The sequence below is a fragment of the Drosophila ananassae genome (assembly GCF_017639315.1).
Source record: "Drosophila ananassae strain 14024-0371.13 chromosome 4 unlocalized genomic scaffold, ASM1763931v2 tig00000061, whole genome shotgun sequence".
NCBI lineage: Eukaryota > Metazoa > Arthropoda > Insecta > Diptera > Drosophilidae > Drosophila > Drosophila ananassae.
This window is the reverse complement of record NW_025319038.1, coordinates 6,297,501-6,305,407: the sequence shown is the minus strand read 5'-3', so window position 1 is coordinate 6,305,407 and position 7,907 is coordinate 6,297,501.

Here is a 7,907-nt window from a genome sequence, read left to right as displayed (position 1 = left end):
AAATATATACACAAAGTGTTGTATATATATATTAATTATATATATTTTTTTTTAAATATATTTATTTATATATATATATATAACGCAGTGTGTATTGCACAGCGTTCGAGCGCTACAGGTAGCCAAATGCATCGTCATCTTATTAGTGACGCGCAAATATAAAATGTTGACAAGATGAATATGATATAAAAATATCATATATATAAAATGAAAAAAAAAATTTTTTTCATCAAAGTATAAGTCCGTAATATACGGACGGCGGGAGTTGTAATAACTTTTGCCTGGTAGCCCTTTGACTCGTCATCATATTAGTGACGCGCATGATTCAATTCATGAGATTCCTACTGTCCCTATCTAAACTTTTTTAAAAATATTAAAAATTTTTCCAAGTACAAAAATTTATGAATGGATTTGAATATACAAAATGTTAACACGATAATATTAATGTCTCTGCTGTATTGATAATATTAATATAATATTAAATCATCATATATATAAAATGAAAAAAAAAATTTTTTTTCATCAAAGTATAAGTCCGTAATATACGGACGGCGGGAGTTGTAATAACTTTTGCCAGGTAGCCCTTTGACTCGTCATCATATTAGTGACGCGCATGATTCAATTCATGAGATTCCTACTGTCCCTATCTAAACTTTTTTAAAAATATTAAAAATTTTTCCAAGTACAAAAATTTATGAATGGATTTGAATATACAAAATGTTAACACGATAATATTAATGTCTCTGCTGTATTGATAATATTAATATAATATTAAATCATCATATATATAAAATGAAAAAAAATTTTTTTTTTCATCAAAGTATAAGTCCGTAATATACGGACGGCGGGAGTTGTAATAACTTTTGCCTGATAGCCCTTTGACTCGTCATCATATTAGTGACGCGCATGATTCAATTCATGAGATTCCTACTGTCCCTATCTAAACTTTTTTAAAAATATTAAAAATTTTTCCAAGTACAAAAATTTATGAATGGATTTGAATATACAAAATGTTAACACGATAATATTAATATCTCTGCTGTATTGATAATATTAATATAATATTAAATCATCATATATATAAAATGAAAAAAAAAAATTTTTTTCATCAAAGTATAAGTCCGTAATATACGGACGGCGGGAGTTGTAATAACTTTTGCCAGGTAGCCCTTTGACTCGTCATCATATTAGTGACGCGCATGATTCAATTCATGAGATTCCTACTGTCCCTATTTAAACTTTTTTTAAAAATAAAAATCAAAATAAAACTTTTCCAAATAACGAATATTAAAATATTTTTATATGGATATGAAAATATTAAAATATTTTTATATGGATATGAAAATATTAAAATATTTTTATATGGATATGAAAATATTAAAATATTTTTATATGGATATGAAAATATTAAAATATTTTTATATGGATATGAAAATATTAAAATATTTTTATATGGATATGAAAATACGTAGTATAAAAAATACCACATTTTACGAAAGCGTAGTCAAAAAGGTATATATGGTAGGTGGTGTCAGCCTACCTATATAATATATGAAATATATTATATTAAATATATTAAACATTATTATATCGATATGAGCTAATATTGATATAAGTCCGCTATTTATATGAAAATAAAGAAATTATATGAATATAGAAATAATATTCATCAAATACTAAATATTAAAATATTTTTATATGGATATGAAAATATTAAAATATGGATATCTATCCGTAGTACAAAAAATACCACAATTTACGAAAGCGTAGTCAAAAAGGTATATATGGTAGGTGGTGTCAGCCTACCTATATAATATATGAAATATATTATATTAAATATATTAAACATTATTATATCGATATGAGCTAATATTGATATAAGTCCGCTATTTATATGAAAATAAAGAAATTATATGAATATAGAAATAATATTCATCAAATACTAAATATTAAAATATTTTTATATGGATATGAAAATATTAAAATATGGATATCTATCCGTAGTACAAAAAATACCACAATTTACGAAAGCGTAGTCAAAAAGGTATATATGGTAGGTGGTGTCAGCCTACCTATATAATATATGAAATATATTATATTAAATATATTAAACATTATTATATCGATATGAGCTAATATTGATATAAGTCCGCTATTTATATGAAAATAAAGAAATTATATGAATATAGAAATAATATTCATCAAATACTAAATATTAAAATATTTTTATATGGATATGAAAATATTAAAATATGGATATCTATCCGTAGTACAAAAAATACCACAATTTACGAAAGCGTAGTCAAAAAGGTATATATTTTTTTTTTTTTTTTTTTTTATTATCAATCATTAGTTATATTTAAGATCTGTCCGCAGTTATGGACAATAATTAAATTTTATGATGGTACCTTAACTTAGTGGAATATTGAGTAGTACAATGTTTGCTTATCCTGGGAAGCTAATTTTAACAGTTAACCTTAGCGATAAAAAGTTGAGAATTCAAGTTATTTGTTTGCCATGAAATTAAATTTTCTTGTCTTAACCTTGACGTTGGAAATAGAATTTTACATGTAATAGCAAGCCTACGAAATTAATTCTAAAGTGTAAGCAGTAATAATCCTAGGAAATTTAACTTAATTATCTGAGCCTTATCTAGATGTGATAGAGGATTCGGATGTCGGGTCCTTTAGTGGGCTTTAATAGCTCATCAGCTGCAGCTTAGTCCTGTTCGCCTGAGTGGCAAAGGTCCAGTGGGTGGGTCCGTTTCAGCCTCCTTGTGGTGTAGCTGTTGTCCAGGAGATTGATGGCCTCAGGGTTAGGATGTCGGTCAAGCCTTTCCACGTACCTTTTGGCGAATCGCTGAACTTCTGCGCTCACAGATGGGACTCCCAGTTGGGCGTGGATTGTCGCGTTGTCGTGGAACGGATGAGCTCCAGTTAGAGTTCTTAGGGCCCTGTTTTGGGCGAGCTGGATGACCCTTCGGTTGCTTGAACACGCCGTCCCCCACAACTGAATGCCATAGGTCCAGACTGGCTTGACTATGGTCTTGTATATGAGGAGCTTAACTCCTAGCTTCAGCCTGGACCTCCTTCCAATCAGCCAATAAAGCTGACGTAGCTTGTCCTGGAGTTGCTTTCGTTTGCGCATCAAGTGGGTTCTCCAAGTGAGCCTTCTGTCCAGGGTCATACCCAGATATTTAGGTGTAGGGCTAGCTGGAATTAGAGTGCCTCCAAGACTGACTCCAGGACAATCACCTCTTCTAAGTGTGAACGTCGTTTGGGCTGATTTCTCGTGGTTAACGACAATATTCCACCTTCGAAGCCACGGGTCGAGTATGTCCAGCTGTCGTTGGAGACATGCAGAAGCCTCCTCCGGCGAGGTTGCAGAGGCCAGAAAAGCCGTGTCGTCTGCATATGTCGCGGCTAGAAGGCCCTCCTCTTCAGTGACAGGCATGTCGGCTGTGTAGAGGGTGTACAGTATGGGGCCAAGTACACTGCCTTGCGGAACTCCAGCTTCTATGGGCCTGTACTCAGATCTTGCATCTCCGCTTCTGACCCTGAACTTCCTATCTGTCAGGTACGAGTTGAGGAACTCATAGTACTTTTGTGGCAGGTTCCTTTTGAGTTTCTCTCTCAGTCCAGGGTGCCAGACTCTATCAAACGCCTGCTTGATATCCAGGAAGACAGCACAACAGTAATGTTTTTCTTCCAAGCTGTCCAGGATTTTTGCCACGATCCTATGGCATTGCTCGGGGGTGGAGTGGGAGCGCCTGAAACCAAACTGGTGATCTGGGATCAAACCAGCCTCGTCCAGTACTGTCTGCAATCTACGCAAAAATACTCTCTCGAGTATTTTGGAGATTACAGACAGTAAACTAATCGGCCTGTATGAGGCGGGATTAGTTTCAGGCTTTCCAGGTTTGGGGATCAGGATGACCTCCGCCTGTTTCCAGCAAGTGGGGAAGTGTCCATTCTCAAGGCACGCATTATATATCCTAGTGAGTCTCCTTATGCCTGAAGGTGGGAGAAGCTTGACAGCGAGTGCCTCTATCCCGTCTGCACCCGGAGATTTTTTGGTGTTGAGACCTATCACTTCCTCCTTGATCTCTTCCTCCGAGACAGGCTCCAGCTGCCTAAGGTCGGTGTGTGGTAGGGCCAGTACGAAGTCCGTTTCTGCTCTGTCCTCTTCCGTGCACATGCTGAAGGGTTTGAAGGCTGCCTCTAGGTGTTCAGCAAATGCATCGGCCCTTTCCTGATCTGAACGACACCATCCACCGTCGGATTTTCTAATCTGGGCCACTCTTTGCTTGGGACGCTTTATATGCCGAGTCAGTTGCCACAAATTGTGTTGAGGGTCCCCAGGTTCGACCTGTCGCAGGTATTCTTCAAATGCGCAAGTCCGCAACCTCTGCAGCAGCCTCTTTAGTTTTTTGGTTGCGCGATTGAAGGCTGTTTTATCGCTCGGGTACCTGGTTCTGAACCAAATCCTTCTCCGTCGTCTCTTCTCAATGAGTAGCGCAGCCACTTCAGGAGACCACAGGTGTAGGTGCCTCTGCAGCTTCCTGTTGTTGCATGGAGCCCTCGGAGTTGCGATAAAGGCAGCGTTGTGCATCTCCTGAGTGAGATTCACAACAGCCTGGTCGATGCCAGCACCCGTTCTAAGGTCTGGCTGTGTGTTCTCTAGGGCGTTCTCCATCCACTCGGAGTAGCTCTGGATGTTGGTTCGAGGTCTTATCATCCTGAGTCGGGTGACTTTCTTCTCCACAGGGGTGTTAATGTGGAGTTCCACCGCACTGTGATCAGAGAAGAGATCTCCATTTGCCGAGCAGGCAATGGAGTCCGGATGGATTCCATGGGAGATTGCAAAGTCTAGAAGGTCCGGCAGCTTTTGGGGGTCTGTGGGCCAGTACGTGGGCTCTCCAGTTGAATGGCAGTTATAGGCTCTGCGCTGGATGCATTTGAACAGTGCAGAACCTTTAGGGTTACTCACTCTCGAGCCCCACCAAGGATGCTTGGCGTTGAGGTCTCCTGCGAGGATGAATTTGTCGCCCATATCACTCAGCAGGAGGTCGAACTGACCTTCCGAGACGCTCTGTTTTGGAGGTATATACGCAGCCGCAATAGTGAGCTTACCCAATGGAGTGGAGACAGCAATTCTGGCGCACTGGACCCAGTCTTCCTTCAGTGTTGCTATCTCGCTGTAGTCAATGCTGGCCTTGACTATGATCGCCGCTCCTCCGTGTCCTCTACCGCTAGGATGGTCTGCATTTATGACGTCATAGCCGTGCAATTGCAGGTATGACTTTTGGGTGAAGTGGGTTTCTGTTATGAGTAGTATGTCAATGCATTGAGTGTGGATAAAATGCTCCACCTCAAGCCTGTTTTGGACAAGTCCGTTTGCGTTCCAGAAGGCTACGTGCAGGCCTATTTGCTGCATACCTGAGAGAGGATGGAGCTCATCATAGCCGTCATACGCTCGAACATTTTGTCCATTACTCTCTCGAGAAGGTTTTCCACCCTCGTCATAAATGCCGCCAACTGGTCTGCCTGTGGCATCTCCTGTGCTGTCGCTGGTGTCTGTGAAGGCCAGGCTTCTCCTTTGGCTATGTCAGCGTAGCTTCTGGACTTGGTATCTACGATTGGGTATTTCTGTGCAGGTGGGTACGCTAAGCGGCGTGGTTGAGCTGGGGGCGATCCCTTAGGAGCCATGCTGGCCTTGGCTTTCTTATAAGCCGGGCATCCTTTGTACGACGCCGGATGGGCCCCATGACAGTGCACGCATTTAGCTGCCTCTTCCCTTGTCTTCCTACAGTCACTCGTGCTGTGGTGTTCACCACATTTGACACAGCGATGCTGCAGCTTGCAGTATCGCTGACTGTGCCCAAAACCTTGGCACCTGTAGCACTGCGGCACGTCGTGGAATTTGCGAGGAGGTTCGACCGTGACCACAGAGTGACACACTCTCTTAACACTAAATACCTCCTTGTTGTTGCTGGATGGCTCCAGGTTAACGAAGAAGATCGATAGCGGTGTCTTAGATATGTGCCCTACAGCATTGCGCACATCTCGGACCACATGTCCTTGTCGCCGGAAGTCCTCCTTAATATCAACCAGGTCTGTGGTATGATGCAGACCTTTTACCACGATTTTATACGCTCTGTCTTCCTTATGCTGGAAGGTATAGTACCTTTTCTCGGCACTGTCAAGGTGGGACTTTAGGGCAGAGTACGACTCTTTGTCTGGCATCATCACCCTCACCTGGTTGTCCCTAGCGGCTTTGTAGGAAAAATCCTTCTTTTTTCCCACAATGCCCTCGATGGAGGAAATTAGGGCCGCGATGTTTGTAACATCTGGGATGTAGATCGGTGGTGGCTTGATCTCCTTTGGGATTTTCTGGGGAGCCTCGTCCTTCTTGGTATTTCTTGGCAGTATATCCATGTCGTCATCAAGGTCAGTGTCGTTGTCGTCATCATCTTCGGATAGAAGGGCAAATGAATTGCTCTTCAGCCTGGCCATTAGTGCAGCTCTGGCTGCCTCGCTGGTGCTGGGTTTGTCATCGTCCACTTTCTTGGCTGGTTTACGCTTTATTTCTCCTGGCTCGGAGTCGCTGGATACATTGCTAATTGGCTCTGTGGAGTTTGCCTTTTTCCTAGGCGGCTTCGCTTTTGGAGAACGGGGGGCCGCTTGCCAGTTCATGATTATGATGAGTTGCCGCGAATTTGGGTTTTAAAAGGGCCCAAATTCGCGCCAAGCTTTCCAAAGTTTGGAGAGCTTATAAAGTTCTTTAAAGTTCTAAGCTTTGGGAGGTTCGGAACTCCGCTAAGCTTGCAGCGGTTCGTGTCTTTACTAAAGCTTAAAGCTTAAAAGCTTGAAAGCTTTAAACTTTAAGCTTTAAGCTTGAAAGCTTCAATAAGCTTGGTAATTTTCCACGCACGTGGTTATTTTTGCGCACAGAAAATTGCGATTTTTCACAAAACTACGAGTGTCACTGTCACTATTTTGTTTGCACTATATTGTATTTAGGCTCCCACGCGGGGGGCACTAAATTCCGTCTCTGTCGGTAAGGTTTTTGCGGTTTTATACGGTTCTCACACGGAGCACACACGGAGGCACGTCTGTTCGCTTCAGAAGCTCGATCGCGACTAAAAAAAAAAAAGGTATATATGGTAGGTGGTGTCAGCCTACCTATATAATATATGAAATATATTATATTAAATATATTAAACATTATTATATCGATATGAGCTAATATTGATATAAGTCCGCTATTTATATGAAAATAAAGAAATTATATGAATATAGAAATAATATTCATCAAATATTAAATATAAAAATATTTTTATATGGATATGAAAATATTCATATATATACGACATATATGAAAATATATGAAGTATATGAGAAATTTGACGGAGGGAGAAAATGTATAGATAAATGACCGGTTTTACGTAAGCTGTGTCAAAAAGGTATATATGGTAGGTGGTGTCGGCCTACCTATATAATATACAATTATATATTATATTTGTATAAATTATATTATTAAGATAATATAGTTGAAACGTAAGTGTTATATTAATATTTCATTAATATGACAAGTTTCCAAATATTATCGTTAAACTCTGGAGCTTTTAAGTAAGCTGTGTCAAAAAGGTATATATGGTAGGTGGTGTCGGCCTACCTATATAATATATTAAATATATTATATAAAATATTAAATTGAAAATATTAAAATATTTTCATATGGAAATGAATATATATTGAAATGAATGTTTTAGTATATATAAGTCATATAAATGATAAAAGTATTCTGATGAGTATTTTTAGGTGAGAGGGAGAAGATATATAAATACCACACTTTACGAAAGCGTAGTCAAAAAGATATATATGGTAGGTGGTGTCGGCCTGCCT